General features: G+C 50.7%; 1 protein-coding gene across 1 annotated transcript in view; it reads left to right on the forward strand.

The window, feature by feature from the left end:
* PLA2G4A (phospholipase A2 group IVA) overlaps positions 1 to 12,138 on the forward strand; it is a 2,090,704-nt gene that overhangs the window by 1,882,993 nt on the left and 195,573 nt on the right. The window lies entirely within an intron of this gene.

The following is a 12,138-nucleotide window of genomic DNA, read 5'->3' on the forward strand; positions in this document are numbered from 1 at the left end:
GGTGACGACATTAAGTAACCTATAGAAGAGAGTTCAACTATAGACTACTTTATGGTGACAGTTAATTTATGGAAACAGATAGCGTACTATAGTATGCAGCCAGCCCTTTTTAGCGATCGCTATGGTTTAGTTTTGATGGTCCAGATAAGTGTAATGGTGTCAAGCGGGAACACAATTAAACATCTTACAGGGCTTACCTGCAAGGGTAACGTTACCAAATGCCTAAGATGTAAATTGGCAGATAAATCCTGGATGCGTGAGCATGTTTTGAAGTGAAATACCCAAGATGTATTTTATTACTGGATGTGTCTGAGAGGCCAGAGACGACAATCCTTAATTATGAGAACCTCACGAGCAGGATCCAAGAGTTTTTCCTGTTCGTGCATCCAGAAGAAAGAAAGAAAAGCATCTAGAGGCTGGTTTGATGATCAGTGTAGATACACAAGAAGGGTGCTCTTGTCAATATTGAAGGGCAAGGACGCGCATAGGTGGGAAATTGTTCGGGCTAATTCCTGTTACGAAAGAGCTTTGGAAAATCGGAAGCTACAAATTGATGCCAGTGCATGGTAAGTGTTGCAGGCAGTCAGTCTGGAAAAGAATCCAAAACGATTTTGGGCGGCGGTGGATAAGATCCCGGCATACATGCCACAACTCTTTGGCTTAGAAACCATGATGAGTGTAGGAGTTTGTGAGGAGAGGCGATGTTTTAGCTGCTAAGGATAACATCCAGAGATTTTTGATTAATAATCCAGTAAAATGTGAACATTTGGAGGTAGTTAAGGCCATTAAGATGGCAAAACAAACTGGAGCATCGGGGTCGGATGGTATTCCTGTTGGCTATTACCAAGACTTTGAGATCTGGGTACCTATTTTAACTGGGCTTTTCAATGCAGTGATGGTAACGGGCATTGTCCCGGAAGAGGGCAATCATTGTCCCTTTATTTAAGAAGGGGTGTAGAGATTCTCCTCAATCGTATCTCCCTATTTCCCTTTTAAATTCTAGTTGTAAAGTTTTTGGGAGATGTCTTTTGAAGGTAATAGAGGAATGGGTGTCGGCCATCTCAATTGTATCCCCAATTCAACTTGGGTTTTGTCCATCTTTGGGCTCTATGGAACAAGGCCTTAATCTTTACCTGATAATTGCAAATTCGCAATACATAAAAAGAAAAGCCATTCTACTTGCCATTTATGGACCTTAGCATTGTTTTTGAACAGGTCAACAGAAGCAAGTTATGGCAGGTGCTGAGGTCCTATGACTTTCCATCAGGGGTTTTGGCTCTTCTTATTTCTCTACATGAGAAGACTGTGGCGTGCGCAAGAAAAGGGTCGGGGGGGTGGGTAATTGTACGCCGTAGTTCCTAATCCAGGAAGGGATTAAGCAAGATTAAGCAAGGGTGTGTGCATGCCCTGATCCTGTTTTCCCTGTACATTAACAAGTTGTTCAAGGCCCTGGTAGACTGTCAAGTGGATGTTACGAAGATAGGGGGTATCTCATTGCCAGTTTTAGTCTATGCGGATGATTCTGTTATTATTGCCCGGTCCCCAAGAGCCTTACCATGTCTGATTAACAAATATGTAACATTTATGGGAGAGCTTGACCTGCAGGTTAACTCCAGGAAATCTGCAGTCATGTATTGTGGTCCGACCAGGAGGAAGGGGAAGTTTAGGACCATGTGGTGTATGGAAGACTAATTCCACTGCACAATTCTTTTGACTACTTGGGGGTCCGCTTTTCAGAGGCATGCTCCAGAGGCTCATTTAAAAAAAATGGTGTGGCATGAGGCAGTCTGTAGGGGGTATTTTTCGCTTCATGGGGCAGCACAGGCGGCAAGCATTAAAGATAATTAGAAAGATCTAACTGACTAGAGGAATAGCAAAATATGGTGCTGCTATTTGGGGCTATGTGAACCAAAAAGTTCAGTATGAAGAAAATGCCTTTTTGAAAAAGCTTTTGGCCCTACCGTTCTCCAGCATGGGGTCTGGCATGGATTCACATGATCATGAATATTCCCCGTCGTCAGGCTGGGAATCCTCGGTAAAGAAAAATCAGTATCAGTTTCGTTTCTGATCTGTCTTTCGTAGTAGTAACCAATCACTGATCTCTGCGTCATAATGAACACAGCCAATGACTGCCCTCTACCTAAGCCCTGCCTCTGGCAGCCATCTTCAGTTTTTTACAGCACGTTCAAGTGTTGGGAGTCCTCGTCCTTAGCTCTCGAGCTTTTACTGCAGTTTCGTGCTTTTTCAGGTGAATTTTCACATTTTTTCGGTAAATCGAGCCTCAAGCTCCACCGTTTCTAAGCCCGTTAACGGCTACCCGTTACAGGATTTTCCTACGCCCCTCAAGGGTGAAGATTTCGTCGAATCAACGTCTTGGAGGATTCCAGAAGATTTGCGGCCTACTTCGAGATGGCCCAGGACGCAAGTTCGTCACCCGGACCCAAGCTGTTTCGCAGCTGCCCTGGATGCGGGCTGCAGAATGTTTTTAAGGAAGACGAACATTCGCAATGCCTCTACTGTCTTCATGGGGACAAGACTCATGTAGAGAAGGACTGCCAGTTCTGCAAGAACTTGTCGGAGCGGACCATGAGGGACCGTCGATCCCGTCTCGCCAGCTGGTTGGAGAAGGGCTCAACAGGTGAGGAGAAGAAGAAAGGGTCCGAGCGGGCTTCTACGTCCTGTGCGGGCGCCCCAGCGACGGGGGCCCAACACCAGGCCAAGCGCCGCGAGTCTGCTGGCCCGGGAGCGCCGAAAGGTCAGGCTCTTCGGTCGCCAGGCAGGGCACGCCTTCCCCGGCACCGTCAACCACGAGCCAGCGCTCCGGTTCGGGGAAGAAGAAGTCCGAGACCCCGGGTAAGCTTCGGGAGAAGCCCCGTCCGATCTCGGAAGAGGGGGAGCGAGGCGTCGCCCCTCCCCCTAAGGAGAAGGTCCCTACCCAGCAGGCAGAGGCCTCTATCGAGGCGATCGCGGCGACTCTGGCCAAGCCGGCAGAGACCCCGCCAGCGGAGACTGCCTCCGGGACTAGAGTTTCCCTGCCGCCAAGGAGGGAATCCTCTTTTCAGCCCATCGTCATGGCCACCATGAGGGAAGAAGCGAGGAGGGGGCACGGTAGCCTCCTCGAGCTCGGAGTCCGCCTCGGAGGAGGAACTGACCGAGGCCGTGAGGAACCTCGAAGTCCAATTTGAGAAGGTTTGATCCCGTAAGGAAGATCCTCGGGAGATAACCGAGGAAGACGACGATGGCGAGGAAGAGCAGCCTTCCCTTCCGGCGCAGCCGGAACCTAGGCCTCAGGATAGCTCGGCGGCCATTTTGTCTGCAATCCAGTCCTTATGCTCTGAGATAAGGATGAGATTACCACGGGCCAGGCCGGAGGACCCGCAACCTGGCCTGTCGGGAAGTCCTCAGAACAAGCGACGGAGGACCCAACCCTCTCCTCCACTCGCCCCTGTAAGGCCTACGGTTCCCTCCTCATCCTCCCACGAGTCGGGAGATGACGGCGCGATGGGCTCGACGACGGGTTCTGAGGGCGACGACGACGGAACGGGTGTCCCGTCTCCCGTCGCACGGGCCTCACCGCCCGACGAGATTGGCTCATTCCACGCCATGATCGCCAGGGCGTCCGAATTGTTCCAGCTCTGCCCAGAGGAGCAGAAAAAGGAAGGTTTCCTCTATCAGCGCCGGGAGGCCAAGAGGAAGACTGTCATTGCGGTGCCTCTGATCGATGACATCTGGGAGGAGGGCCTGTCGGTTCTCAAGAACCCCTCCACGGCACCAGCCAAACGGGACTGGTACGAGAAGAAGTACCGGGTCCCCGAAACCGCTCCCTTGTGCCTCAGGGCCCAGCCAACGCCAGACTCGGTCGTCTCGGCGGCGGCGAAGAAGAAAGCGGTGGGGTCAGGAGCCTCGACGTCTAATTCCCCGCCGGAGGGCGAGGGAAAGAAGTTGGACGCCATTGGGGCGGCGGGTCATTTCGTCGACGATCAAAGCGGCCAACGCCCTGGCGATCGTGGCCCGTTACGACAGGGAGCTCTGGTTTAAGCTGGCCCCCATATTGGACTTCCTACCGGACGACAAGAGGTCCGAGGCCCTGGAAATACTTCAGGAAGGCGAGGTGGTGTCGGACCACGCCATAACGGTGGCAACCGATATTGCCGATACCGGGTTCCGCCAGCTGGGCAACGGTGTTTGCCTACGACGACGGGGTTGGCTCCGGGCGACCGACTTCCGTCAGGACGTCCAGACCAGGGTGTTGAACATGCCGTTCGACGGCAGCAACTTGTTCGGGAAGGCGGTGGACGAATCCCTCCAAGCCATAAAGACGGACACGGAGACGGCCCGCGCCCTAGGAGCCCTTCAGCAACGTCGGCCCTTTCGGAGCTCCGGAGGCAGACCGGGTGCCTCCAAGGGATCCAGCGGTGGCTCGTCGTCCTACCGCCAGGCGGCACGCTCCTCGTCTCAGGAGGCCTACAGGGGTCGTGGCAAGCAGGGAGCGCCTCGCTGCCGTCGGCACGGTGGCCAGGGCGGCAAGGCCACCACCTCCAAGCAGGACTGAACCGGCCGTGGTCTCGGGCCCCCACCGAAGCACCCCAGTGGGAGGCCGGCTGACGAAGTTCGTCGGCATGTGGAAGTCCATCTCCACCGACCGTTGGGTGCTGGATACCCTGGCAAGAGGACACTCTATCGAATTCCTGAAGAAGTGCCCTCACGTTCCACCTGTGGCCAGGAAGGAAAGTCACGTCCCGCAACTGCTATTGGAAGTACGGGCGATGCTCAGAAAAGGCGCCATCGAGCTTGTCCCGAAGAGACTCCCGGGCTCCGGCGTGTACTCAAGGTACTTCCTCGTCAGGAAGAAGACGGGCGGCTGGCGCCCCATCCTGGACCTTCGTCGTTTGAACAAATACATCAGGTCACAAAAGTTCAGGATGGTCACCCTCCAGCACGTACTGGGACAGCTGGAGGAAGGCGATTTTCTATCGTCGTTGGACCTGGAGGATGCTTACTTCCACGTTCCCATCCTCAAAAGTCACCGAAAATTACTCAGGTTCGTCGTCCAGGGACGCCACTACCAATTCAGAGCACTGCCGTTCGGATTGAAGTCGGCCCCCAGGGTCTTTACCAAGTGCCTAGCACCTGTGGCGGCACGGCTGCGCCTGCAGGGGATCCACGTCTACCCCTACCTGGACGACTGGCTCATCCGCTCAAGGACGAGGGAACTCGCCGTCGAACACACTGCGAGGACCGTCCAGCTACTCACAGACCTGGGATTCGCCATAAATTACCCAAAGTCCCACCTGGTGCCTTCGCAGGTGGCCCTGTTTCTGGGAGCGAAGCTCGATACAGTGAGGCGCCTGGCGGCACCGTCGGAAGAACGGACGAAGACCATTCTAGGCAAAGTGCAGCGCCTGCTAGCCACGGACGTGGCCAGGGTGAGGTCCATCAAGTCCCTCCTGGGGATGATGTCCTCTTGCATTTACCTGGTGCACCTCTGCAGACTACGGATGCGCCCTCTTCAAGAATTTCTCGACGCCTGTTGGATGCAGGCGACGGGCACCTTCGAAGACAGGGTCCCCCTCAACGGCGGGCGATTCAGTGGTGGGGCGTTCGAGCGCACCTCACGGCGGGCAAGGACTTTCAGACGCTGGCGTACCAGGAGACTGTGTCGACGGACGCCTCGCTGGAAGGTTGGGGCGCCTACACCGGAGATCTCCACGCAAGAGGCCTCTGGCTCCCGGAGGAGAGGCTCCTGCACATCAACGTCCTGGAACTCCGAGCCGTGTTCTGGGCTCTCAAATCGTTCCTCCCGTCGCTCAAAGGCAAGGTGGTGCGGATCTTCACGGACAACACCACGACAATGTTTTACATACGGAAGCAGGGAGGCACCAGATCCCCAGCCCTATCCAAGGAGGCACAGGATCTGTGGCACTGGGCGGTCGCCCAGGGGATGTTCCTGGTTCCCTTCCACCTGGCAGGAGAAAGAAACACCATCGCCGACTCGCTCAGCAGGGAGCTGCGCGCGTGTCTCGAGTGTGAACTGCGCCAGGATCAGGTGGATCAACTCTTCCGACGATGGGGCAAACCCCAAATCGACCTATTCCCAACAGCGACGAACTCGAAGTGCAAGAGGTTCGCCAGCAGGTTTCCCTAGCCGAGAAGCATGGGCGATGCGTTCTCGTTCCCCTGGGACGGCCTATACCTGTATGCGTCCCCTCCGTTGCTGCTTCGACTCATCAACCAGCTCAAGAGGTCCCGGTGCAGGATGATCCTCGTCGCACCGGCGTGGCCGAGGCAGATCTGGTTCCTGGACCTTCTGGACTTGTCAACGTCCCCATCCATCAAGCTGTCGGCGGACGAGGATCTTCTCTCCAGAGAAGGAGGCGCCATCTTCCACCACGACCCGGCGTCGCTGAACCTGCAGGCTTGGCTCCTGCAGCGCTAGAGTTTGGAGGGTACGATATACCGGCCGACTGCAGAGAGGTTCTTGCAAAGGCCAGGGCGTCCTCGACTCTCAAATGCTACGGTCACAAGTGGAAGAGGTTCTCTATCTGGTGCCGAGCACAGAAGATCAACCCCCTACGGATTACGGCCTCTCGGGTGCTGCTGTACCTGCTATCGCTGGCAAAGGCTGGGCTAGCCCATGCCTCCATTAAGATTCATCTGGCAGCGATCTCCAGATATACCAGAACCACAGGACGGACGTCCCTGTGCTCCCATCGACTGGTGAAAGAGTTTATGAAAGGACTGTTCCGGTCGTTCCTGCCGGTGAAGGCCCCGGCCCCGGCGTAGGAACTTAACGTGGTGCTGACTAGCCTCATGGGGCCCCCATTCGAGCTGATGCACTCATCACCGATGAAGTTTGTGTCGTGGAAGACTGCATTCCTGGTGGCCATAACCCTCGCCTTGACGAGTGCGAGAGATCCAGGCCCTATCCTGCAAAGCACCGTACTTGACTTTCCATGCCTCGAGGGTGGTGCTTAGGACGCACCCCTCCTTTATGCCCAAGGTGCCGTCGGACTTCCATCTTAACGAGCCCTTGGTGTTACCTGTCTTCTTCCCGTCTCCTTCGTCGCCGGCCGAGAGGACTTTGCACTCGCTGGATGTGGCTAGAGCGCTGAAGTTCTACGTGGACCGCACGAAGAGTTTTCGGAGGACATCACAGCTATTCGTGAACTTTGGGCCTGTGAATCAAGGGAAGGCTCTCTCGAAGTCTTCTATTTCCAGATGGCTCTCCGGCTGCATCATGCACTGCCACCGGTTGGCTAACCGACCACTGCCAGGCCGTCCGAGCTCATTCGACCAGAGCGATCGCTGCTACTACGGCGTTCTGCAGGGCTGCTACTTGGAGATCGACGCACACCTTCACGAAATTCTACTGCGTCGATCGGGATTCCAGGGAGGAGTCCAGGGTCGGCCAAGCAGTGCTGCGCAACCTGTTCGCTTAAGGTGAGCCTGGTGAGGAGGTAAGAGATGCTTAATGTTGAGTTTTTTGTATTGCTTAATGTTGAGCCTTTTGCCACCCCCCGTGGTTGTGCATGTGTGTACTGCTATTTATTCTGATATTCATGAGCATGTGAATCCATGCCAGACCCCATGCTGGAGAAGGAACAAGTTACTTACCTGTAACTGTTGTTCTCCAGCATGGGTCTGGGATGGATTCACATGCGAACCCTCCCGCCTACCCCTCTGTGGCTCTTCACTTGGTCATACTGCCACTTCACGTGCTACCAAATCTGAAGATGGCTGCCAGAGGCGGGGCTTAGGTAGAGGGCAGTCATTGGCTGTGGTCATTATGATGCAGCGATCAGTGATTGGTTACTACTACGAAAGACAGGTCAGAAACGAAACTGATACTGATTTTTCTTTACCGAGGATTCCCAGCCTGACGGGGAATATTCATGAGCATGTGAATCCATGCCAGACCCATGCTGGAGAACAACAGTTACAGGTAAGTACCTTGCTCCTTATTGACCACGAACTTAGCTGCCCATAACGAGATGACGTAAATTGCAGATGAGATGGCGAGAGAACCGATTTTACTATGGGTCAGGGGTTGGGAAAATCCTAATGCTTCCTTATCTGAGTATTTAATACGAAATATTATAAGGTATAATTGCGCAATGCACATCAAATGGCTCTCCTATGTAAAACAAATGCTACAGGTCATAAATTTGGGTAGGCATTTTGATGAGCCAAGCTTTTTTAAAAAGAGAGTGACGGCCTGGATTTAGGATGAAAGGGGAACCTACAAATTGCAATAGACTTCGAATAGACTCTTCATGTTATTGGCAACAAATGAAATTAAGGATTATTTGGTCTGGTCCCATAAGAAATCCCAAGGATTTCATATAACAAGAGCCTGTTTTAATTGCTTACCCCTGGGGGAAAACGGGCCTGAGTATACAAGATGGTTGTCCTGTATGTAGGGGCTGTTTGGAGGAGTTGGCACATTTTCTGCTGTTTTGCCCCAGTTACACTGTGCTAAGGGGGTAGTTCCAGGACTTTGTTTTTAGAGCAAAAAGTTATATTCCGCATGGCCCAGCGCTTATTTTTGTTCAAGGCGGAAGCGCTCTTGACAGCCTGGGCCCAGTCGGCTTATATATGTAGGGGTTTTAAAACGCATCAGAGGATATTACAGGAAAAAGATGCCTGTTAGTAATGAGCTAATGTGTTGCCGCCTGCTAATGAGGTGGCCAAAGCTTGTGAGGTCTATGTTATCGCCCCACTTGAGGGGGTCGGCCAAGTTTTAATGTTTTTATGTGTCTGATGTTAAGCTAGTTGTGTTTAATATTTTGTGATTGTTGTTACTTTTATGGATATTTATATCTGAATAAACTTTTGACTGACAAACCGAATTCCGGTTCCACCATCCAAAAACTCAAAGGAGAGCTCTTGCGTTTCCTGTAGATTGTGCCTCACCGGAGATGGGCCAGTGAAAAAAAATAGGGGTCCTCACCAATCATGCATCGTCCTCTAGTCGACACCATACCTTATGCTTGGAAATGCATCAACCTGTGCTTCATTGTTCAATCTTCTGTTGCAAATTTTTGGTAAAATGGTATGCTATGCGTATGCGGTTTATTTCATTCATACAGAATGGCCATCTGATGAGGGCAGTATAGCCAGAGGGATTTTGTTTAACCTAACATGATACAAGTAATTATGTTTCTGAAAGGGAAGTCTGCTAATCGGACCTACCACCTTTATAAATGCTCCAGGCTGAAATTATGCCTTTGCTGAGATAGTTTACAGACAATGTGGGAAGTCAGAATCAGGAGACCGAGAACTCATTGTGGTTTGACTCAGTAATGGCTTTGTTGTATTTTCCAAAACCCTATGCTAGCCCTATAACTCTGATCCCTATTCTAAGGATCCTGTTAAGTCTGTCTGCCGTCTAGAAGAAAACCTAATCTAGCCTGATCCTAAACCTACCACGTATAAAGGAAACATTTCAAAACACAAAAGCCACTTATGGCCTCTTGTCCAAATTGAATATCTCTGGCTGGTTTCTGACCCACCCTCGGGGTTCTCAGGAGTAGAAAGTCGTTTTGCCCTGAGCAGACTTCAGATTTGTCACCAGCCAATGTCTCTGGGCCTCTTGCCCCATCCACGGTTCCAATCAAAAAGTTGAATTTCTTTTGGGCTTCCCACCCGTGAGTTAAAGAAATAGTCAATGTCTCTAGGCCTCCTGCTTTTCACTGTCACTATTCTATGAGGAAAAGTCGTTATAAAAGTTCTTGAGTAATCTTTGTCCGGCCTTGTGCGGATCCATTTTGGCTCCTACCCCTCCCTGGGGTCTCTGGTTGTACAGACCCTCCTGAGGTTGGCCTCTGGGTGGCCCCCTATGAGCCCACTGGATTCTCATCCCATCATGGGCTTCCTGGTTTTGCACCTGCTTGAAGTGTATTTGTTCTCCCAGCCCTGCTTGGGCCTTTTTGTCACTGTCTCTCTTGGTTTCTTACCCCAGCTTGGGTTATGTGGGGCCTAATCCCTGTTCAGATGCCTTTGCTTGACTTTGTGGGGTTGTGTCTCTTCTCTTATCAGCTGGAATCCTGTTTCACTACCTCAAGACATATTTGAGCTGGATTGACTGCACACAAGGGCTTCGAGCCACCACAGGTCACGCACTGCTGCTTTTGGTACTCTACACAAGCATCAAGCCACTTAGTGTACTACAAGCTATCCAGATGCCGGTTCAACCAATTGAAACAGACCAACTCGTCTTGACTCAGTCGCAGGATCAACATTGTGGGACCAACTGACTTGGAGCACTGATCAGACTACTGGAAGCCATCAACGCACCCATCTCAAATGCTGACTCGACCCAGGAGAAACACTTACTGCTGACTTGACCATGCCTGAAGCCATGGTATCACTTTCTCAAACGCCGACTTGACTCATCAGAAACCTGCACCTTCAAACCGACTCAACGTAGATCGGGGATGAGATTGCATCGATTTGAACATCTCCAGGCCAGCTCAACTTTGGTAAAAGCACCTAGAAGCCCACCTCAATGCTGTCAAGTGCCAAAGACGAGAAGGTACTGTGGAGAGGTCCTGTCCCCGGTCCACATTCTGGGACCCTAGTGACTTTTGATCCCCCCCCTTTCTGTTCCTTTTTATTCAAAGACCTATCCTTGAACAGTGGCATTGTTGCCAATTTATTGCCTGGACACCCTGGCTTATCACCCCATGTTGCCCCTTCACAAAAGTGTGAATTCTATGTGTCTTTACAGAGATGTTTTTTCATAATGTTTTTTAATTAGTTGATTGCATTTTTTGTTTGATTAAAAGTCTATCTTCTTATTAAACCTTGATTGGCCATTATTCTATTTTGAAATCATTGTACTGGAGCTGTTTGGGTTGCTACTGCTACCAATTTACATCCCTCCTGAAGATCCAGCTTGCCCTCGGCCTACACTACCAAAAGAGATTAAGTAGGTATGCCTTTCGTGCTGGTACCTAGTTCACCTTTACGATTGGGATCACTGCTGGGAACAATGCATGGCCAAATAGACACTTTAGGCATTACTCATCCCTGGACTCCTGCAGAATAGTAGTGCTTTCATCACAGTCCCTTTTTGTTTTCACAAACCTATTTCTCCGGCTGTTGAAACATTCTTATGTAAAAAATAAAAGCCATCTGCCTTTCAATAAATCCTATACCTGCCTATGTTTGTTTGCTGTTGTGGCACTAGACATGGTCCTTATGCTAAATAGATATGTAAACCTGGATAAGCTGTTTTTTCAATTCTTACACCATCAAATTTGGATGCCCATGCTATGAAAGTGCCGGGATTCGGTGTTACTGTAACCTAGTGCACAGAATCTCTCTGTACTGAACTGTTTTACCTCTCATCCTCCCAATCATTTAACAACCAAGAGACCATAATTCAGGGGTCTGCTACCTTTGGCTCTCTAGACGTTTTGGACTGCAACTTTCAATAGCCCTAGCAAGAATAGTAAATGGGGAGAGACCATGGGAATGGTAGTTAAAAGCATCTGGATCACCACAGGTTCCAGACACCAGCCATGCTTATTATTCATCAGTTGTGCAAAATGATAGCTTGTGGAGGGAACCCGTAGACCTTTGCAGACAGGTGAGCTTGAATGGTGCAACACGATTTTGTTGTAGTTGTAATGAAAAAACATTCTTTGCAACAAAAAAACAAATTTTGGATCTGAAGAATTCGGGAACACTGGGTTTCTTGGTCTGTACTGTTCCTAATATCTGCAGAAAGAACAGACCATTCCGTGTATAATCCATTATTACAAAGATGAAATTATGCATTATCTGTGTTTTAACATTTTTGCCTCCTTTCTGACAAAGATAAGGAATTCTATGGTGGATTTGCAGTTGAAAGCTGTTAGCCGTGATTGGTGGTATATTCTTTGCAAGATATAGTACCGCAAGCTTTGGTTGTTGGCTCAGCACATGCCATTCTCAGCACTTGGGGTCCTTGTTCCTGCCCTTTAATCACTAAAAAGCCATCTATGATGTTCGGATACAGAGTTAGCAATGCATAAGCCAAAGTATGCATGGTTTGCCGATGTACTTGGAGACTGCAGTAAGTCTAATCTTCTCTAAATTTATCCCCCTCAAAATGTTGACAAGAAAGGCATTGACTGTCGCTATTCTCATATA

Source organism: Ambystoma mexicanum, chromosome 1q (genome assembly GCF_040938575.1).
Source record: "Ambystoma mexicanum isolate Mex_15411 chromosome 1q, UKY_AmexF1_1, whole genome shotgun sequence".
In the NCBI taxonomy this organism is placed as follows: Eukaryota; Metazoa; Chordata; class Amphibia; order Caudata; family Ambystomatidae; genus Ambystoma; species Ambystoma mexicanum.